Source organism: Myotis myotis, unplaced genomic scaffold, assembly GCF_014108235.1.
Source record: "Myotis myotis isolate mMyoMyo1 unplaced genomic scaffold, mMyoMyo1.p scaffold_m19_p_7, whole genome shotgun sequence".
NCBI classification, from domain to species: Eukaryota; Metazoa; Chordata; class Mammalia; order Chiroptera; family Vespertilionidae; genus Myotis; species Myotis myotis.
The window spans coordinates 22,485,353-22,509,422 of NW_023416379.1; the positions used below are offsets into that span (position 1 = coordinate 22,485,353).

Consider the following 24,070-nt stretch of genomic DNA (forward strand, 5'->3'; position numbering starts at 1 on the left):
ATGATTTCCCTTAGCTAGCCAAAGCTAACCCATCTATGCATGATTTGTAGTTTTTAAAACTCAGTTACAGGATGTAATGGTATAAAAGTGCATATATTCTCATTCACAGATCACTACTTAAAGCAGTCTCAACTGTGCCTGGGCCAAAGTCAATTCCAGGGATGTATTGTGGTGCACAAAGATGTTCGTTCCCTCAGAGCATCAAGGGGGAAAATGTTCCAACTTCTGACTTTCAATGCCTCTCCCTCATCCAGAGAAACTTCCAGGACTGTCAGCACACCATTTGAAAAATATCCAAACATAATATGATAGGGGACCTCTGATATAGCAGATGCCTCCATACAAGCCAGATGATTATTTTCCCTCCCCATGAAATATTTCATTCGGGGCTTGGGGGGGACACTCTCTCTGTGGCTAAAGGGCACTTGGTAATAGTTACCCTGGTAGAGATTGAGGAATCTAAGAGGTTGGCGCAGGATCCCAGAGAGTTAGTGATTGATTCCTGATGGGATGGCCATAAGCCTGGAGAGAAGTGTACAAAGAGATGAAGATGCTGATAATTACGATGTAATATATGCTGCTGCGTCTCATGTCCTCAGGCAAAGCCAGCCTGACCTCTAGGTTTCTGGTTTGGAAAATTTGGTACATGAAGTGCAGTTCACAGAGGTCAGCTAAATAAGAAAAAACTGATTCTAGTTGTTATTTTTATTGCTGTTGGTGGTGTTTGTTATTGGGAGGAGGCATGGAGTCCAGTGTTTGAAAGTGTTCCTTTGCAGGTGGTGGACGGCCTCAGAATTGTCCAGTGGGAAGATGAATTTGTACGACTCCTTCATTCTTTGTTAAACACCTTGCCATGTCATAACTGAATTCTTCTAAGAAGAGTCAATAAAAATTTGAAATAAATGTCTCAAAAAATATCAGTCATCTAAAAAGCATTTACCATTTGTGCAGCCTTATGACAGTATGGGTGGAAGCAAAGAATGGTGGCAGTACTGTAGAGTGTGTATATACAATGAGCACCACAGAAAATTATTTGGGGTTACCAGTTGATTTAACATCTTGCTTTCCCATCTCCTGCTAACCCCAATTTCCAGTAAAAATAATGTAGCTGGATTTACATCCCTAAAGAAATTCAAATGCTTCTAAGAACATCTTGTTGGTGACTTGTGTACAAGACACCGCCAGCTTATGTCTTCTTGGAAACAAATATGACATTTCAAATTTATTTGCCCAAAAAAAAGCAATTAGAGAAAGAGTTTTACAACAGAATGACAGGTGAATTATGCATTTATTCTTAGATTAATGTCTTCCAAAAAATATGACCTTCATTAAAATAGATGTTTTGGTGGAATAACCTTTCAGGAGAGTGGGTCGTAACAAGTTGTACATGAATAGAAATTAAAATTAATGCTAAACACACACCTATGAGACAGTCCTATTTGGCTCGTAAATTAAATTACTTTACATTAGTTATGGGAACAGTGGGGGGATATGAAGTGGGAGAGACCCTAGGGAGGGCTCTGAAAAATAAAAGTGGTATAACACATCATTTTTAAACTTTCATTTACAGTTTTACAAATGGCAAGTACATTTTCTAAACGTTGAGGACCCACTGCTTTCCTAAATAAAACCTAATACCGTAAACAGGTACCACTTTTGACAATATATATTATTACCATGCTCAGTTCAGGAACTGGTTTTAAAGAAAGGAGCTATTCCTGTACCTCCTTCCATATCTATGAAGCCTTTATTATTGTTGTCATTTACTCATCCGACTGAAGCAGTATCTACTAGGCAGAAACAGATAGTACCTTTGAAGCAAGGTGGGGAATGGGGAAGTGTAGTAAGTGATTCATCAGTAGCTTTGGAGCCAGCTCTAGCGTGAGCATGCCGGAAAGAGGAAGAGGAAGGAAACTAACATCTGAAGACACTCATAATGAGCCAAGAGCTGACATATGTTACCTCCTTTAATGATCACATCCCTGAGAGTTGGTATTATTTGTTCTATTGTACAGTTTAAGTGACCTCCCAAGAAGAGTTGGAACTTAGGTCTATTAGGTGGACTCTCTAGAATGCAAAGTTATGCTTCTTGCACTGTACATGGCTGTCCAATTATTGCAATGGAGTTGCTTGGAACTTGTAGAGATGATCTAAGGCAGCAGTTCTCAACCTGTGGGTCGCGACCCCTTTGACGGTGGAAAGACCCTTTCACAGGGGTCGCCTAAGACCATCCTGCATATCAGATATTTACATTATGATTCATAACAGTAGCAACATTACAGTTATGAAGTAGCAACAAAGATAATTTGATGGTTGGGTCACAACATGAGGAACTGTATTTAAAGGGCCAGAAGGTTGAGAACCACTGAAGGAGAAGTGAAACCAGGAGCATGTGAGATTGTAAGCAATGGAGTTAACTGTAACTCTTTTCTTGCCCCGTGGACATAAATACTATCCAAATAACATACTGTGTTGTCTATTTGACAAATGATCCTTTTGCAGAAGAAATGTCACTTTTGCAGATAAATAGTAAAAGGGCCCTGAGTTGAGAACTGGCTTAGCAATCACAATCGCATGCAGTTATCTACCTGTATGGAAGCCTAAGAGATAACTAGCAAGTAAAATCTACTGAGCTCATTTACAATTAGGTAAGACAGATTTTCTAGGTGCCCCCTTTTCAAAACATATCTCAGTAGCTCTTGGCACATCTGACTTATAGGCTCCCTGGTCCTGAGGAGGGCTCTGGACACACATCTGACCACAGGGAGGAATTGAGAAGTTTCTATAGCTACCTAATATGGGGACAACAAACAATTCAGGGTAAAAAATTGAGGAATCTGCATGATTTCAGGAGTACCTGGATGGAAGATGTTCAGAAGAAAGATCCTAAAGGGTAAGTGGAGAAAGTTTTTGGAAACAACTTGGCCAGCATTATATATTTTCCAAAATTCTATAGTGGACATGACTTTTTAAAAATCGTGCTAAAGTACACATAAAATGTACTATTTTAACCATTTTTAAGTGTACAGTCTATTGTATTTAGTACATCCACATTGTTGTGCAGCTATTAACCACCATCCATCCACAAATTCTTTACACTCTTGCAAAACTGAAAGTTGTTACTTTCCAATATAGTACAACTCTCCATCCCCCTCTCCCCAGCCCCTGGCCACCACTATTCCACTTTCTGTCCCTATGAATGTGACTATCTTATATAATTGTACAGTAGTCATCCTTTTGTAACTGGCTTATTTCACTTAGCAGAATGTCTTCAAGTTTCATCCACATCATAGTGTGTGTAAGAATTTTGTTTCTTTTTAAGGCAAATAATATTCCATTGTATGTACATACCACATTTTGTTTATTCATTCATCCATTGATGAACACTGGGGTTGCTTCCATCTTTTAGCTACTGCAAACAATGGTGCTATAAACATGGACTACAAATATCTAAGTCCGTACTTTTAATTATTATGTGTATTCATCCAGAAGTGGGTCATATGATAATTCTATTTTTCAGATTTTGAGGAATCACACACTTTTCCATAGTAGCTGCACCATTTTACTTTGCACAAAGATTTAAATATTTCCCCATCCTCATCATGGTTATTTTATGTTTTTTTTTATTGTAGCCATTCTAAGGTGTGTGGTATGTCTCACTGTGGTTTTGATTTGCATGTTCTTAATGATTAGTGTTGTTGAACATTTTTTTCATGTGCTCATTGGCCATTCATGTATCTTCTGTGCAGAAATGTCTATTTGCTCATTTGCTCATTTTTTTAAATTTGGTGTTTGCTTTCTATCTTGTTGAATTATAGGAATTCTTTATACAGTGTGGGACAAAAGGAGGTTTACAGTTGTGTCATTTATTCTTGTACTATTTTTTATTATTTTCCATATGAACAACTGTAAATCTACTTTTGCCCCACCCTGTGTAATCTGAATATTAACCTCTCATCAGATAAATAATTTGCACATGTTTTCTGCAATGCCATGGATTGCCTTTCCTATAGTAAACATACCATTTTCTCTGTACTCAGTATCCTCCTTAACCTCCCCCTTTGGAAATATGGCACAGCCTGAGCCAATTAGCATATTCCAATCTAATTGCTAGAATAATTTATTTGCCCAAGGATGGGTATAGGAACCTGTGGGCCTGCGAAGTTTCACCCCAAGACTTTTCTTCAAAGCTGTTGTGAGAGATGCAGTGTCTTTCTGGGATCATGAGCTCTTCTGGCTATGTCAGCCCAACACACCAGAACCGTCATTCCTGTCACACGGAGAGAGAACCTGACTATGAAGCCAGCACAGGGGAAACAGAGCTGAGAGATCAAGAGCTGGTGATATTGTTGGAGCATTTCATTTCAGCATGTCAGAAGCCAGAGCTTCAACTCAACAACCACGTCTGGATGTTTAGTCTCGTCAGGCAAAAGATTATTTTTCTGTTTGTTTTTTTTCTTAAATTTGACTTCGGTTTTTATCATTTGCAGTCAAGAGAGTGTGCACTATTAACCGATTGGAAGTGGTGATTCCTGGAGCAAACAGTTCAAAGCATGCCCTCCAATCAATGCTTGGGAGAATAAAGGAGGTTAGAATTGGTCACTCATGTTGAGTTGTTTGGGGACTCCTGATTCTCTCTCTAGGTCTTCTGCTCTTTCCAGCTACACAGGCCAAGAGATCTAGGGACCTCAGGAGGATGGAAGGTAAGAAAGGAGACTTATAACAGTTTTATCTTAGGATAGTTTAAAGTTGTTACTTTCCAATATAGTCGGCTCGCCATATCCACTGGTTCTACATCAACAGATTCAACTAATGGCAGATCAAAAATATTCAGTGGGGAAATGTTAAATTGTTGCTGACATGTACTATGTAGTCACGCCTACTATGTGTCTACACTGAAATGTATTTTTTTCTTGTCACTATTCCCTAAACAATACAGTAAAACAATGATTTGCATAGCTTTTACATTGCATTAGGTATTATAAGTAAGCTAGAGATTATTTAAAGTCTATAGGAAGATGTTCAGGTTATATGCAAATATTATGCCATTTTTTATAAGGGACTTGCGCATCTGCGGATTTGGGTATCCGTGAGGGGTCCTCGAACCAATCACCTACAGATACCGAAGGACAGCTGTATTAGCCCCTGTAAATTACAGTGCTCTGGATAAATCCTGGCACCTCAGTTCATTCACTCTACAAGTTGGTTACTCATCCTGAGAACACAGCTCTCCAGGACTGGCATCTTGGGGCTAGAGAGCCTGCTCCAGCCCATCCCCACTTCCTGACCACATCACCTAATCATGAAATGCAGTTTAGAACTAAGTCAATTAGATGTCAGATCCTGTGACCACTCAATTTATTTTTTCCTTGGGAAAAATTATTGGCCTATCACCCTGATTCATTTCAGTCCCACCTTTAGGCATGCAAAGTATTCAGAAAAGAAGACACTGCTAAATCACATACAATCTCCAACATTCTGTGTGATTGGAATTAGCCTGGTAGCTAGGAGCAGATAGGTTTTCTCCTTTTTCCCTTTCCTCAAAACACCCACATGCAGAGCTTATTTACTTTGCTTTTGGATGACCAGAACTTTTTTTTTTTAACAGCTGAATAGTAAGCCCTAAAAATAGGAGTTTCTGTTATAACAACTGATAGAACTTTAGTGCTATAAAAGACATTATGCTAATGAAACCACAAATCATGAGCTTGGCAGTAGTGAGGATGCTGCTAAGGCATTTGCCTGTCTTTTTGCAGGCCAGTAACTAAAGTTATTTATTTCTTTAACGTTATGTTTAGGAATAAGTTACCTTCCCTGAAATTCCCCTCTTGAATGACATAATTTTACATAATGCATATTTGTGTGTTTGGTTAAAAACAAAATGGACTATCAGAGTTTCCTTCTGAACACAGTTTTAATCATGTTTATTAACTACAAAACATCAGATGTTTGCAAACTGTGACCATAAAGTGTTGTATCCTGAGGCTGCCTCTGTTCTCAGGAGAATAAGTGTAATGTTTTTTAAATAACCAATCCCATCTTCAGCAAACTTTCCAGTTGCTTTCTCTTCTTGGGATTTTTTTTAAAACTTAGACCAAAACAAAAATAAGATTATCTGTATTAGTGTAGGCAAGTGGAGTTAAAGTACATTTTCCATTCAAAACAATGTCTAAATGAACGTCTAAATTCATCAGCCTTTCACTGCCTAATAATGTGACATGTTTACAGTGTTGAAGGAAATCAGGTGTTTTCATGCTAAATGAAAATAAAATTTATGTACTGTTATTACCATATTCTTTGCCTGGTGTTTCTCACTCTATTCATCATTAAAGGCTGCTCAATAAATACTGTGCAAGCTGCATGTGGGAATGTTATGCAGTAATAACTCAGAATCAGCTATAAATAACCACCTACCAGAGCTTTGGGAAGACTCAAGGGCTTAAGAGGGAATGTTTGCTCCCCAATTGCTAAGTTGAGAAAAAGAGAAATATTGGCCTGTTTTTTCTTTATATCTGAGACACTAGAAACAGGGCTTGAACATTAACAGTCTGCCTAATAAAGGTCTTTATCCATCATCATGTGCACTGAGGCAGGCAGTAGGCTAAATGGTATAATTTCAGAGACTAAAGTTCCCTCTACCCAACTACGTTAGAAAAGCTAATGGAGAAAAACTTACTTGTGTACCCTATGTATTAGTTATCTATTGCTGTATAACAAATTATTCTGAAACTTAGCATCTTAAAACATCAACCATTTATTACCTCACATAGTGTCTGAGGGTCAGGAATCTGGGAGCAACTTAACTGGCTGGATCTGGTTTGGGGTCTCACAAGATCATAGTCAAGCTGTAAGCCAGGACTATCATCATCTGAAGGCTGGACCAACCGGAGCATTTTCTTTCAAGCTCACTTAAATGATCATTGACAAGAATCAGCTCTTCCTTGGCTCTTGGCTGCGCTTAAGTTCTTTGCCACGTGGACCTCAGCATAAGCCCAGTCACAATACAGCAGTTTGCTTGCCTCATAATGAAAAACCAAGATAAAAAGACAGAGTGAGCTAACAGAGAGTGCCCCAAATGGAAACCGCAGTGTTTTATAGCTAGTCTTAGAAGTAGCATACCTTTTGCCAGGTCACACGTATTAACCTTGAGACAATATGGGAGAGGACCACACAGGGTCTCAATACCTGGAAGTGGGAGTCAGTTGAGTCCAGCTTGGGGGCTGGCTACCTTCCTCTTAGGTGATGCTTTAGAACAGATTAAAACGTGAAATGAATCAGCAGAGTCCATTTGAAAGAACACGGTTTAGAGTTAGACATGGGCCTAAATCCTAGAGTGATTCTTGATATCTTCTGATAATTACTTACACCCCTGAGCCTTCAACGTCCCATCTCTAGCCTTTAACAATGCTTCTCATGGGGTTGTTGTGAGTGTTAAGTGAATCATTATTTATAAAGCTTTCCTGCTGTGGAGGTTCTTTTAAAGGAAGTTAGCAACAAAAATAAAAACGTGGGTTTTTTTTGGTAAGGTAGCAAAAGAAATCCAAAAATAGTATGCCATACTATACTTTGGAAGGTACAGTGCCCTCAAGCATGGACTGCCACAGGTGATTTGAGGGTGTTGATAATGTTCCAGAAAGAGTAATGCTTCTATTAGTGAGAACTAAGGTAATGCTCCTACATCGCTATATTGGCCAGAGTTTCCTGGGAGTGCTGTTGAGTCACTTCCCAAGCATTTATTAAGCACCCCGGTGCCAGACACTGGAAGGACTAGGGTTACAAAACCAAGGAAAACTCAGTTCCTGAAGTCACATTGCTCCTAGTCTCACCTGAGGGTGGAGAGCAGAGTGAGGAGACAGGCACAAGACAAGTCTAACCTGAGGTGGGAGTTTGAAGAGGAAGTGTGCTTGCTCAGAGGAAGGAGGGCCCGACTGCCTGGAAGAGCAGAGAAGGATCCTCACCCAGCTCCTGGCATTCAAGCAAAGAAGTGCCAACTAGAGGGGGCAAGAGCAGTGTGTGCAGCATGGGCAGAGAAGGGGGATTCTAATGTCTGCAAGTAAGTACCACTGCCTATTTTCAATTATTTAGGTTGTTTAGGCAATGCAGAAAGGATGTGCTTTAGATCTTTCAAGTCAAGTTGGTGATCCATTTTAACGCAAAAAATGGAGCCCATGAATCTATTACTGTTGGTTTCCTATCAATAGCCAAGTGTCCATTTTAGACAGAGAGAGCGGTGTTATGGACATTTTTATATTTGTATGTTATTTCCTTTGTTTTTTTCACTTACACAATATTTATCCCAAAATTCTTTAGCAGCAGAAATTCAATTTCTATAAAGTATGATTCCTTTCACACCTTGTAAAATGCCAAAAATATATACTCCATTATATTTTAGCTTATTTCCTTCATACTAAAGGCATTCTCCTTTTTTCTGCATCTCTGAGGTCCAGGGTTGTAAAGTTTGCTCCTGACTGAAAAGGGAAGGAATTAATTGAGTATGTGATATTGTTAACTAGTCAAGGAAAACCAAGAGATTACTTGTTTAGTATATCTGACCATGGGTTAACAAGATATTTTGAGATTTGATCAAGCCTAAAATCTACTTTACATATTTAACTTTCACCCCCTTTTTATCATTAGAGTTCCTTTTTTAAGAGACATTGTTTTGTGTGCTATCTACAAGGAAAGAAGCTGAGAGTAGTAGCTGGAAGTAGAAATCGTTAGGAAAATATCTTAGTGGTTTAGTATCAGCAAAACCTAATCATAGAGCTCTGTTCTCCAAATCTGATTTTAATGAAAATATGGAGATTAAATTTTAAATAGTCCAATAAAGTTGATACAAAAGTGAAGTTTAGAAACTCTTTTGGACTGATCAAAAAAATAAAAATAAATATAAAAAGACCAACATGGGCCCTAACCAGTTTGGCTCAGTGGATAGAGCATTGGCCTGTGGACTGAAGAGTTCCAGGTTCGATTCTGATCAAGGGCATGTACCTTGGTTGCAGGCACATCCCCAGTAGGTAGTGTGCGGGAGGCAGCTGATTGATGTTTCTCTCTCATCGATGTTTCTGGCTCTATCCCTCTCCCTTCCTCTCTGTAAAAAAATCAATAAAATATATTTAAAAAAAAAAAAAGACCAACATGGGATGATAGGAAAAGCACTGGATTAGGAATGAAGAGAACTATTTCCTAATTTAAGTTTCAACATGTTTGTTTGTTTTTTAATCAAAATATGATTGACATATGACATTATGTTAGTTTCAGGTGAGCAATATAACAATTTGATATATCTTGTGAAATGATCATCAAAATGAGTCCAATTGACATCCATCACCACATGTAGTTACAAATTTTTTTCTCTGATGAGGACTTTTAAGATCTACTCTCTTAGCAACTTTCTAATATACAGTACTGTATTAACTATAGTCACTATGCTGTACATTACATCTCCATGACTTATTTATTTTATAACTGAAGTTTGTACCTTTAACCACCTTTACCAATTTCACCCACTTGCACCCCCCACCTTTCACAACCACCAGTCTGTTCACTATGTATGAGTTCAATTTGTGTTTGTTTTGTTTTATTTAGCTTCCACATGTCAGTGAGATCATACAGTATTTGTCTTTCTTTGTCTGACTTATTTTAGTTGGCACAATACCCTCAAGTCCATGAAAATTATTTTTCTCCCCACTCTGTTTTTTAGGAACCCCTATAAAGTAAAATAAGGGGATTTCAATTGAATCAAAAACAAAATGAACAAACAGAACAGAAACAGACTCACAAATAGAGAACTTTTTGTTGGTTGCCAGATGGGAGGGGGGTTGGGAGGGAGGTATTAAGAAGTACAAATTAGTTGTTACAGAATAGTCATGGGGATGTAAAGTACAGCATAGGGAATACAGTTAGTATCTAATAACTAGGCATGATGTTGGATGGGTGAGAAATTTATTGGGGTGATCACTTATTAAGTTATGTAATGTCTGGTCACTGGGGGTATACCTGAAACTAATATAATGATATATGGCAACTGTTATTTAAAATAAAAAAAAGATTAAATAATTTTTTTAAAAAATGATTTTTCCAATGTTTCTTCCTGTTTGGAAGTATTTATAGTTTACTGGAACTTGGAAATGAGCATAATAAAAGGAATATGTGAGTTCTGTTTGCATTTGAGAAACATTTTGGCATATAGCATTAAAAATCTACCAATTCATTTATTTAACAAAAATCACTGAGCACCTATGACCAGTCAAGCCCTCTACCAGGCCATGGACCAAAGCAAAAGAAGGAGGCCTGGTCCCCTAGGGTGTTTGGGGTGGGGAGATAGTTAGAAGCACAGACAAATACAATGCCTGGGAGAAGGGCTGTGAAAGAGCTATATGGCATGGTACCGGGAATTGAATGCTATTTCCCGTTTAATAATTTTTGAAGTGGAATCCCTTTCAGCCACATTAAAATAATAACTAAAACAGCTTCCAAATCTTACATCACAATATAAACGGTGTGGTAGACTCCAAAAACTTCAGGCCTTCTGTTAATCCGGTGCAGAGAAGGCATATGTGCTCAGACATCTGTTTAGACATCCACTTAGCAAGCATTCGGTCAGCCTGGCGGGGCCAGAACCACAGCTGAAACACATATAGCTCCAGACATCAGCTGCATGGGAACCAAATGGTGTCTTACCAAAAATTACCTGAGAATTCAAAGTATCCAAATAGTTTGACAGGCACAACCAATAATTTACAAAGGAAAACCCACAACACAGAGACATGCACAGCCCCTAAATTTAGTGAGGAACCATTCTGATTTTTAGTTGTCTCCCTTTACTACTGAAATTGAAATCCTCTCCATAGAGCCTGACAATGCATAGCACCACGAAAATAAGCCAAATACAAAGATATGTTAGGTGCTGGCCAGAGGATGGTAGAGTAATTGGTAAGATCACACCCATTCAAAACACTTGGCAATATTGGAAATCGTTGCTTGTCTGATATTCTGTTATTGTTATGAGAAGTCAAAAATGGAAATGCTTTCTATTTTGCGATTTTTCAGAGTAGTAATGCAATCAAATGGACTATTTGGTCATTACTCATTAAGAACAATTAAAGAAAAACCTAAACTCCCCATGCTCCAAGAAAAAGGGAGTTCTAGAGCTTTGCTAACCACTAAAGAGAGAAACTAGTTTCAAACATATTTAATCAGTAAACTTAAGTTAAAGGGCTGTGGTAACAAGCAAACACCAGAGCTGATTTGATACTTGCCTCATCAATCAATGAGGACTTGCTGCAGAGAACGCAGCTCTGAAGCCAACCCATCAGTGGCAGCCTTGCATTCTCAAAGCCAGCCATTGGGTGGCACAAACACTAGTGAACGTGCTTCTAGAACAGTGATGGCTAACCTATGACACGCGTGTCAGAGGTCACACGCGAACTCATTTTTTGGGTTGATTTTTCTTTGTTAAATGGCATTTAAATATATAAAATAAATATCAAAAATATAAGTCTTTGTTTTACTATGGTTGCAAATATCAAAAAATTTCTATATGTGACATGGCACCAGAGTTAAGTTAGGGTTTTTCAAAATGCTGACACGCTGAGCTCAAAAGGTTCGCCATCACTGCTCTAGAATCAACCCACTCTTGTCTCTGTCACTGACGCAAAACCCTGCTTCCAAGACTATAGCAACCTTCTCTTGCCTCAGAACCAACCCCACCCAAAACAGTTCTTCCCCAAGCCCTTTGTAGGGCCTTTCTTTGCTCAGTTCTCTCTTACTTAAGCAATAAATTCAACTTCGTATTTTGGAGATCAACAAATTATTTGAAATTATAAGATGAATCATTAATTTTGTATTCCTCATGCAGACTTGTTTTTCTACATAATGACCCATTCTATTAAAGTATTTTATTTACGAAACATTCTTTATTAAGTATAGATTCAGACTCCTATGTAAAATCACTCGTTTTTTACAAGTTTATTTTTATAAATTCTGAACTTAATTTGTCCAAAATTCAGCTGGGATTCCCCATTTTTGTTTATGCCATAACCATCCATCTTGTTCTCCAAACTGCAAACCTTGGACTCAGTATTGACCCTTCCTCCTCTCTTTCTTCTCCAGGCTTATCAATGCTATTTCTGAAATGTTCTTTAAATCTCTGTCCTCACATCATGCCTTTGGCACTATTCATGATTAAATATTTCAACTCCTTTGTGCCAAGATGATTAACAGTATTAAATTGTTACCTGAAGTTCCTCTCACCCTCTGATGCATACCATGTGAGCCAGCCCATTGAAAATCTGTTTACAAGTCCCCAGAATCTCTTAGGAGACCAGTAGAAACTCCTTAGTATGACAATGTGGCACCAATGATATTGAATTCACTCTCCTCTTCCTCATTTGGACGCTGGCTTTCACATGGACCTCATTTGGACTTCCATAAAACCTTATACTCCCCCCTGTTCTTCCTAAAACTTTCTTTTGTTCTGAACATGATTATATCCCTATCACAGGCTGGAAAAATCCCACTCATACTGAAACCATCTCCCTACACTTTGCAATCCATTCTACTAGCAAAGCATAGAATTCCATGGATTAATGCTGATTGTACAGTGTTTTACTCCCCTACTGGAAGCAACTTAGGCATGGGCAAATCTTATTCCTCTTTGGGCTCTATTGGTCAAACAAAAGGTAATATAGAGTAAGATTCCAGCAAATGTTAGATTAAAAGTATTTCATTGGTATAGGGACTAGTTTCCACAGCTGACTTTAATGTATTCATGGGACTTGTAGAAGTTCTTTACTGATAACTCTTCATCCTATTAATCCCCCTGACCTTGAACTCTCATCACTGCCTATATTAAGGCCTGTAAGTTTCTATGAGCAAATGTTAGTCTCTGGTTTCATATTCCTTCTGCTGGGCTCTCTCTGAGCTATTCTTATGAGAGAATGCCAAGGCATTCCGGAATGAATGTTTGCATGTGTTTCTGGAGGAATGTTTCTTGGGCTTTCCTGTCTTCACTGGCATTTTAAAGGAATGACTTCTTAGATGGCAGCAGAACTGCACGGCTGCATTATGTTTGCCTTGGCAGTTGTTAGCAGTGCTTTGGCAGAGAGATTACAAAACTCTTGGTTTGAGAGGTGAGAGTTTAAAGAAACAGTGATTGAACATATTATATGGCAGGTACTAGGTGAGAAGATAAGGATATAAGACAATTAATGCACAAATTCATGCTTAGTCGGCATGGCTGAGTGGTTGAGTATGGACCTATGAACCAGGAGGCCATGGTTCAATTCCTGGTCAGGCACATCCCAAGTTGAATTGTGGGCTCTATCCCCAGTGTGGGGCATATGGTAGGCAGCCGGTGGGTGGTTATCTCTTATCACTGATGTTTCTAGCTCTCTCTCTCTGAAATATATATATATATATATATATATATATATATATATATATATATTTCTTTAAAAACAAACACATGCACACATTCACCCTCAGAAAGTCTGCACTCTGATAATGAATGAGCCAGATATACAAGCAAATAATAAAGGCACTCCAAGAAGAGCTGGTGTGCAGCAGGAAGAAAGTACTCTTGAAGCACAGAGAAGGAGTGAGCAGGGAGGGTTCCCTGGAGGTGACGCCTGAGCATAAATGAGGCTGCACATGAGCAGACATCTGCATGCATGCTGCCTAGGAAGCACAGCATAGACGAGTCCTGGGGCCTCTCACAGGGCTCCCAGGCTCTGCAGCTAAAAAATCTTAGTAAGCAAGTTAATAATTTTCATTTCTTTTTAAACTTTCTGTCTCCACAGGCCCTTCAAATGCGTAGATTTTTGTGTTTGTTTTGCTTTGCCAATTCCATTCCCATAGTGCACTATAGGACCATCTTTTTGTTTTGTTTTGGTCTCTTCAAATTAGGCTTATGTACTATAAGTCAGTTTACAAAAGCAACCGTCACTAACCATTTTGAGGCCACACTTCTAAGAACCTCCAGGTTCTCAGCCTGGATGAGGGGTGGGGTCCTGACAACAGGCCAGTAAAAACAGCAAGATTGAATGACTCCCAGAGCATGCTGCTCATGTTCTGTCGTGTGGCAACACTTCCAAGTGATGCACAGACAGTGCCTTTGCGTCTGCTTAACTTTCACATGCTCGGCCCCCAGTATCAGTGCAGGGCCCTCTAATCCCTCCTGCTGAGCTCAGGTCATTAAATAATCGCCCTACATTTTACAGCGTCAACCCTGTGACAGGGGAGCTGACCCCAGCTCGGTGCCAGGCACCCAGCAAAACAGGGATTAATAAACCCCGCCTCCATGTAGCCAAGGGCTCTACAGCTGCTTCTTGCAATTAGACTTGTCATCATTCTCTCAAGAAGCCCCTGTTGATTTTTAAATCCTAATTGGCAGGAGGCACCTGTTTCCCATGGGAAGGATGGGAAGGGGTCATTCACTTGCAGCGGGCACAGGAGAAACGGAGGAGCTGGTTGAATGTATGCAATCACCTTTGCCTCAAATCCATTTGCTTCCATTTGGAGTTTCTGGGGTTTTTTCTGTTTAGTTTTTTTTTCTTTCCAAATACACCATGTCCAAAGTCAGCCTAGTCCTTAGAAGTAAGACTTTGCCTCTGGATTTTTTTTTTTTTTTTTTTTGAGCAATAACGTAACGTACCACTGATTCCTCCCTAAGGTGTCCACCTAATCATCCAGGATCCCCTCTTGGTATGAGTACTTTGTCCTGGCTACATTTTTCCCCCCAAGATCAAGGCTGTCATTCATTTCAGTATTTAGTGATTATTAACTGTCTGTGAGCTGCTTACACTCTATAACCTATTTGTGCCTATGAAGAGTATTAAGTATATTTTTAGTTCCTGTCTTCACCGAGCTTGCATTCTACATAGAGGGAGGCATTAGAAACTGCATGTAATAATATGTGCGAAATATTTTTTCAACAAACAGACTCGAGGCAGTGTCCATAAGTAAAAAGAAGAAATTGTAAAGGCCCTCAGACAGTGGTCCTAGAGGTTTGGGTGTTTGATTTTCTCTAAAACTTAACCACCCTTGAGATTTCTGCTTAGAGCTAATGCTTGAAGTTGTCTAAATGGTAGCAAGTAATTCTTGATAGAATTCACTGTGACTGTATCTCTTAATTAATACCACTGGACATGTTCCACAAGTCTTACTATGATTTCTTGGGCTCTTATCATTAGGGCAAATAGGTAGGGTAGTAAGACTAAAATAACTGGATAGAGATGAGGAGGAAGCTATGAATCAGTGAAAAGGGAAACGCACTGAAATTCTCAGTTCTACACAAGCATTTCTTGGACACGTACACACCAAGATCTTTTCTAGCATTTGTACCTCTTTTGGATCACCCCAAGTTTCAGCTCAGTGTGTAAGCACCGTCCTCTTACCAGAACTTGCCAATAGCCAGTTAAACCTGCTTATCAACCTTGCCATGTCCTTGGGCTTCAGCAAAGTTAGGCAATCAGGGAGACTTATTCTGGAGCCCAGCTGAATACCAGTGAGACAGACCTTCAAATATAATACAATAAATTCAAATAATTTGTTCTGCCTTATTATACTTACTCTATGCCTTGTTTTATGTCTACTTGACAAGACTACATGCCCTGTTTGTTTACCGTAGCATTGTTACTGTCATTGCTGAAAATGGAAAGTGAGTAGAAGACCTGATTATTGCCCTTGAGAGATTTGTATGTTGGTAAACGATATACACATAAGATCGACCACCTGCATTTGTGCAATTCTGTATGAGGATTTGATTGAAGGCGTTGGCTCCCACTGCACTCCATGACAACTCTTCAGGGAATCCCATTGTTCTCAGTAATCTGAAAGTCTCCTAGAGAAACAGTTTGCAAAACGTAGTGTCCAAAAAAATTACCCAAGAATCTCCTAAAAATGCAGATTCTGGGGTCCCAAACTCTAGTGATTCTGACTCGGTAGATCTGTGGTAGGGGCTAAGAAGAAACCTTTAAAAAGACTCTAATGGAGAAAGTCTGCACCCTATACTTTAAGAAAGTAGGAGACCCCCTCCTTGCTCTCTAAGAGTGATTGCCAATGGAAGGATAAAATTACAAAAGAACCATTCCTGGCTCCTTGATTGTTCACTTCGGACCAAGTGAATCTCAATCATGAATGTTGAAGTGCTCCTGGCGGTCCCATACACATAACTCCGTTTGAAAAGTGGTTGACGGTATACGTGCCTTAAATATATTTTTATCGGCTACATAAAAAAGTTTCTCTAGGTCTTTGACTAGTGATATTTCCTTTGGATCCATGTTCCTTTCAAACATAGGGCTCTATACAGGTTCAGAGCTCTGTTATTACCATATAAGGAGGGAGACACTTAAGCTAAAAGCTCCTTTGAGAAGTTTGGAACAAAGTGTACAGGCTTTACAGCCTCTGTGTGTTTATGATGTCAGCAACAGTGAGCAGCACAAAGAACTCAGAGGAGCATCAAACCGGTGATTCATTCAGGAAGAAATAGCTTGCACCTGTGAGAAGGCCGAAGGCGCCACTTGGCATTATTGGGGTGCTGCCTCAGCTGGGAGGCAGCCTCTGTCCCCGAACGAACTGACAGCTTGTAGATCTTGAGCAGAACTGGGCCTCTCTCACTGTTGTGTTTTGCTTTTGGAGTGAAAGCAAACTTGTGACTCACATGGGAGCGGAGGGGAGGTATGCGCTTAGTAGCACTCGGTCTTGGCAGGAGGCGGCCGCAGCAGACATGGGATGCAATCGAATAAGCACATGTGTTCTTACAGTACGCCTCATGGCCAGGCCACTTTATCTCCTGTAATCCCAATCCATGTACCAGAATCACATTATTTGGCCGTGGATCAGACCCCATGCACTCTTGGCTTGGGGAATAATGAAATGTGATCTCGAGACAAGATAGAATCCTAATCTGAAGAGGCACTGATGTATTACTCCCCCCCCCCCCCGCCCCCGCCCCCCACAGCAGCTCAACATTGTATGTAACCGGCATCAGGAAAAATATATTTCACATGCTGCCAGGGGAGACGCTAAACATTGCCACCCGCACATGGGATGTGCCCCCATCGCTTCTGATGGTTGACAGGAACAAATTGATGTTAACGATAAAAGAACATCAGAAAACAGAGCTTCAGTAATGGGCCGCAGTAACCCTGACTGTCTTTGCTGTCACTGGCAGTAGTCATTCGTCTTTGAGAAGGCACTGCATGCCATTATACATGCCAGCCAAAGGGCTATTTATCAGGAAAAGCCCTTCAGGGTACAATAATAAAAGAAAACAAATCCTTTGTGCTTAAAGAGTGTGGTGAAGGGAACGGGGACACGGCCAGCGTGCAGTATGGTCTCTCTTGCTGCTCCTCTGAGCAAGTGCAGTGCGGTGGCCGAAGTCTGTGATCAGGAAGGGTCTGAGAAGGCTCGCGGCTGAATCTGTAGCCACTGATGATCAGGAAGCAGCTGGGGGTGGAGTCCGTGGTGGGAAAAGGCATCATTGGCTCTGGAAAGCCTGACTGTCTTACTGTGAACTCATAGAAATGTCATGAGATCTCTTAGAGCGGTGACAGTTCTTTTCCAACTCCATCCCATTTGCTATGATTACAACTCTGGCTTGTGCCATGGTGAGCCCTTTTCAAGGTTTAAACTCTTCTTAAGCTCACAGTATGCCCATTGGTCAGGTCAAAGTCAAGGCTGCATTGAATAGAAAAAGAAAAAGTACAGGGTGGCCTGGGGGTGGGGAGGAGGAATGAAAACTCTCTTGAGTCTATGTGAGTATATTTAAGAGGATCCAGGACAGGCATTAGTATTATTTCAATGTAATGCAACTTAAAAAATACCTCCAAGTTAAATGTCCCAAAAGTTTATTTAAAAAAAAAAGTATATTTTATTCTTTAGACTTGGTTCTATCTTTTCAGAGAGAAAAAAGTTTTGTTGTCCTCTTTGGAAACAAACAATTAAAAAAAAAGCAATGAAGTGTAGTTTTTACTAAATAACCTGGGATAAATGATCAGTGTGGCAATTCAATCTGCTCTATGGGGAAGACAGAAGTAGTCCAACACTGCCACCTGCTGTCACTCTCTCCACATCTACTTTTAAAATAGGATCTGTTTGGACTTTGTCCCCTAGGGGTAAAGGATGTAGATCAGTGGCTCCCAAATTTCATCTGGCCACAGAATCACCTGGAGAGTTGTGGAAATACACATCCCTGGGCCCCTTCTGGGCTTCTGATTCCTTAGGTCTGGGGGTGGGGCTGAATAATTTGCATTTTTAACAAGTTCCCAGGTCCTGCTGCCGCTACTGGTGCAGCCTTGTTCTATGTTAAAATGACAAGGATGTCTTTGGTTCCTGGCCGAAAGGCTTCTTGACAAAAGTACTCAACTTCTGTGGTTCCAAAAAGATTTACATTTTATTGCTTTTTCTAATCTACTCTATACCTCACAGAGGAAGAATGAGGTGGGCATGAAAGCCAAATCTGAAAGCAGTGTGATCCGAGGTAGTCAAAGAAGCATGCAGGTTGCTGTGCTTGAGGCTGAATGATTATACCAGAGGAACATGGGGTGAATCGGACTCCAGGAGACTGTTTATATAAAGAAATAGCTTGGCCTGGAATGTGATGGACCTGCCCGTATGTAAGAAAACTGCTTTCAAATGGAGTGGATAGTGCTAGTCTTTGAAGGTCTGGGCAGAGTCCCAATTTCTCTGCCTTTCTTTCATATGCCACATGTTAATTTGTCTTCAAGATTCACTTACTCTGAAAAGCAGATGGCCAGAAGTGTGAAGTTTTGGTGGTATTAAGTGCTATCATTTTTGTCATCACCAATGTTTTCAGTAAAACTGGAGACTTCATTGATTAAATAACTCACTGTGCTAGGCTGTGCTTTTGAACTTTGGAGACTAATGAGAAGAGAAGGAATGTGCTTCAACCACCTTTTTTTTTTTTCCCATGGTAAAAATAAAAAGCCACCACATACCATGAAATTTACCAACTTAATCATTTTTTAGTGTATGGTTCAGTAATGTTAAGTATATTCACATTGTTGTGCAACAGATCTTTAGAGCTTGCTCATCTTGTAAATCTGAAACTAACCCATTAAACACCAATTCTACATCCTCCTTCCCTCTAACCCTTGGTAACTGCTTTTCTTTCTGCTTTCTATTTCTATGGTTTTGACTATTTCAGATATTTCATGTGAGTGAAATCAAACACGATTTGTCCTTATGTTCCAGGATTCTTTTTTTCATTTAGCATAATGTCTTTGAGGTTCATCCATGTTGTAGCATGCGACAAATTTCCCTTTGTAAGGCTGCACGATAGTCCATTGTATGTAGAAGCCACATTGTCTTTATCTATTCGTTGGATGATGGGTGGATTGCTTGCTATTGTGAATAATGCTGCTGGATGTGCAAGTGCCTCTTCAAGACTCTGCTTTGAATTCTTTTGGAAATATGCCTAAAAGTAGGATTGGCTGGATCATAGGGTGATTCTATTTTTAACTTTTTGAGGAACCTCCATTCTCTTTTTCCATAATGGCTGCACCATTTTGCATTCCCACTAACAATCTACAAGGATTACTATTTCTCCACATCTCCATCAATACATTTTTTTAAAAAAATATATTTTATTGATTTTTTACAGAGAGGAAGGGAGAGAGATAGAGAGTTAGAAACATCGATGAGAGAGAAACATCGATCAGCTGCCTCCTGCACATCCCCCACTGGGGATATGCCCGCAACCCAGGTACATGCCCTTGACCGGAATCGAACCTGGGACCCTTCAGTCCGCAGGCCGACGCTCTATCCACTGAGCCAAACCGGTTTCGGCTCCATCAATACTTTTTTAAAAATACATATTTTTATTGATTTCAGAGAGGAAAGGAGAGAGAGAAAAACATCACTTGATGAAACAATTGTTGATCAGCTGCCTCCTGCACACCTCCTGCATTCCCCCTACTGGAGATCAAACCCGAAACCTGAGCATGTTCCCCCACCAGGAATCAAATCATCATCTCCTGGTTCAACAACTTAGCCACACTGGCCAGGCCCCATCAACACTTTTTTTTTATTTGCCAATTGTTATTTTATTGTTTATTTGATAATAGCCATGCTAATGGGCCTGCTTAGACAACTCATTGTGGTTTTGGCTTGTATTCCTCAAATGATAAAGTGATGATGAGCATCTTTTCATCTGCTTGTTGGCCATTTGTATATTTGTATCTCTGGAGAAATGTTTATTCAAGTGCTTTCCCATTTTTAAATTGGGTTACAGTCATGTGCCACACAACAACGTTCTTCTAAATGATGGGCTGTATAATAACATGGTCCCATAAGATTATAATGGAGGTGAGAAATTTCTATCACCTAGTGACACCATAGCCTGCATAAAGTCTAGTGCACATGACTGTTTTGCCCCTGTTTCAGCCTGTGGATAGTAATGCTGTTGGTTAGAAATGCCTAGAGGCAACTCACCTGGCCCTCAGACATCTCCCCTTTCTAAGTCAGTGTTATGACTGGACCAACCCCTGTGGTTCTCCTTATTTATGATTTCAAGGCTCCCTTGAGCAATAACCATTAAGGAGCTTTGGGAAAAAACAAAGTTTATTGCTTATAAGCCCTGGATCACACAATGCATGCCAGGGGCCACACAGCGAGATTGAGTGCAGGGGAGGGAGGGGGATAGAGAAGGGGCCTGGGGTCTTGCTTTTATTGGGATGGAGCATGGGACCTGTGGTTTCCTTATTGCTAAATTTAAAACATAAGAGTGGGAATTTAAAGTGTAGGAAGGGGAAAAAACAAGTGTTCAGTTATTAAAATCAAGATCTCCAAAACAAAGAAGCCTCAGTGGGGGTGTTAGTGCAGGTAGCTAGCCAGTTATTAATAAAGGAAGGGAGCAAATGGAATCAAACATTAAGCCTAATGAACTAGAGAGCTGAATCAGACATCGGGCCTGATTTGCTAGAAAGTTATAGCATCCCAGGCTTCCCAGAGGAATGCCACATCCTCCATCGCAGGGTCTTAATCCCTGAGCAACCCCCAAGCAGAGAGGAAGAATCGCCACTGGGGACCACCTGCCTGGTAGCAAGATTATCAGGGGGAGGAAGACAACAGTGGGGAAAATTTCTTTTCTAGGCGCTTGTGAAGTAGAAACAAAGATGGCACAGGGGGCGGTAAGCGCATGTGCAGTAAGAAACCAGACGATAAAGCAGAACTTTGAGTCATGTACAGAGGGAACCAAAATGGCCACATAAAGTGGCGGAGTCTAACCTGGAAAACCTGGGGGGAGTCCGCATTGGATAGGGTAGGACCCCGCACAAGCCGGTAGAGGATTAGGAAATAGCTGGTTAGTTTGAAAGAAAGCCTCTCTCTCCCAAACCTAAAATACTCTAATTAAAGCTTACCAAAGGCCCTTCTGGGTAGCAAGCATTTGCCCATTCGTTTGCAGGCATTCTTTCTCTGTAGCAGCTGCACAGCTCCAAGCACTTCTCCAAGTAAAACGTGAGGTTCGGGGTACAGACTTCTTCTCGTAGGTTCTTGTCCAACAAAGATGAAGAATAAGTTCATGGACTAACAGATTTCTTTAATAAAAAAGGGGAAGTTTATTGGAAGCATATACAAACTCCATCTGGGCAAGGGTGTCTCCAAAGGGGATCCGCTGGGGGGGACCCCCAAGTGGGAAAAGCCTTCTCTCTCTCTCTTTCTCTCTCTCTCTCAATAAAAATATCCTGCCTCGTGTCCCTTTGTCTCAGGTCTATATATGCTACAGTTCTTTGTTTGAACCTGACCCTTTCTAATTGGACCTTTCATCAATTTAGGACCCCCCTGCTTTCCTCATTGGTTATTTTGTTACATAGTATCTGTTTCAAAGGCCCACGTGGTGCCCCTGTCTCCTTCCCCACCCCCACCCCCCATCTTGTAACATTCCTCTATTCTCTGTGAAAATATGTTTCCTTCTTTCCATTATCCTGTGACTTTTCTTTGTCCTCTATGAATGTATGTCTCCCCCCTTATCCTGTGGCCTTTTTCTATCCTCTGTACAAGTAAGATAAGCATTTTGGCATCTCCAAGCTGCTCAGGTCAGGGTTGCTTTTGATCTACCTTATAATCGCTCAGGCCAGAGATACCTCTGTCCTTCACATATGCATTCCTCCCCCAAGGACCCTCTTTATTCCCTAAACCTGCCTACTTTGTCTCTACAAGTCCTTTCGCAAGTGTGGTCCCAAGAGCGGGCTAAGTGTGGACCTGGGTGAGGCAGTGCAGCGCCAGCCTGAGTGCAGCCAAGAGCAGAGACCATGCTGGACTACAGGAGCCCAGGATGATGGCATTACAGTTCTGGATCCTGACCCTCCCTGTGGGCACGTATGCTCACCAGGCCCAGGACTTATTCCACAGCAAGATGGAACTAAGCCACCTGGTCGTGGATGAGACACTGGGCACCTGGGGACAGTCCTTGGTTTCTACTCCAACAAATCTTATGGTTACACATTCTCCTATGTGTGGGTCCCTGAAATGCTTTTCTCTTGACTCCGTGAAACAGCCTTATTTCCACAGCAAGTGGCCTGGCTCTTTATCTAGTCTGTGCTTGGCAATGTATTTATTGCCTTCCATGAAGTGGATGCCTCTTTGAAATCAATGCCTAAACAAGCAAGCTTAAGTCAGGCACTTGCATTACAAAAAGAAAAGCCACTGTCAGGATTTATAGTACAATGACTCATATGTTTGTGATGATGCTGGTGTAAATCTGTGCTGCCAGTCCTATAAAAATATAGCACACACAATTATAGTAGTGGGCTATACCATCTGGGTGTATAAGTGCATTCTATGATGTTCACACAAGGAGAAGTCCCCTAACAATGCATTTCTCAGAATGTAACCTTGTCTTGTTGTTAAGTGGCATATGACTGTATTTGATTTTTGTTGTTGAGTTGTAGTTCTTTATACAATCTGGATATGAACCTATATCAGGACATGATTTACAAATATTTTCTCCCATTTCATAGGTTGCCTTTTGACTCTGTTGGTTGTGTTCTTCGATGCAGAAAGTATTAAAGTCTGATATAATCTCATTTGTATTTTTGTTGTTTGTGCTTTTGGTGTCGTATCCAAGAAATCACTGCCAGATCCAATATCATGAAGCTTTCCCCTATGTTTTTTTCTAAGAGTTTTATCATTTAAGTCTTTAATCCATTGCAATTTATTTTTTGTACAAAGTGTAAGATAAGAGTTGGAGGGAACCAAAGTTTTGCCACTCTGAAGCTGCCTTTTTGGGATATTGATCAGGAAGAATGCTTGACTCTCCTGCTTTTCCAGCCCAAGAGGTTCAGACAAAAAGAAAAAAAAAAAAACTATTCAGGAAGGATAACTACAATTTTCGTCTTAGCCTGAATAGCCTAATTTGAATTATATATGGTAAATAAGAAGGCTTCATGCTGGGGTCTGTTAGTTAGAAACCTCTTCTATCCCATTGTTTCCGAGTTGCTTAGCAAGAATGTTCTTGTCATATATGTTCTGCTCTTCCTCATCTACCTGTAAATTGCCCATTCTCACTTCTGAAATCTAATACTCTGTCACCTCACCCTTTCTCCATTGTCCAAAAATATCATATATACAACGTTGCCTCACTATCTTTGGAATTTTCATGCCTTTGTGAATTCCCTATGCACATGTATTAAAATTTTATTTTCTTCTGTCAACCTGCCTCTGTTCATTTGATTACTAGCCCAACTAGAATTTAGAAGGTGGAAGGAAAAATCAATTTTTTTTAGCCTACACAGGGTCCAATTTCTTCCTTTCATATGTGGATATCCAATTTCCCCAACACCATTTGTCAAAGAGACTGTCACTTTTCTATTGAATGGACTTGGCTCTCTTGTAAAAAATCACTTGAGATGTCATATGAATTTTATTTCTGAAAAAAAATACCATTGGGATTTTGATAGGGACTACATTAAATCTATGTATTACTTTGGGTAGTATTGACATCTTAATAATAATAAGTCTTCCAATCCATTAATATGATATATGTTTCTACTCTTTGATGTCTTTTAAATTTTCTTTCAGCAATGTTTTATAATCCTCAATGTAC

The 24,070-nt window shown here is 40.2% G+C and overlaps 1 long non-coding RNA gene across 1 annotated transcript; it reads left to right on the forward strand.

Moving 5' to 3' along the window:
• The first annotated feature begins 7,816 nt into the window (after positions 1-7,816).
• Positions 7,817-23,678, forward strand: LOC118660268. Its single transcript, XR_004968856.1, has 2 exons — positions 7,817-8,053; positions 22,186-23,678. It is a non-coding gene; the product is annotated as an uncharacterized LOC118660268 (long non-coding RNA).
• The last annotated feature ends 392 nt before the right edge of the window (positions 23,679-24,070 follow it).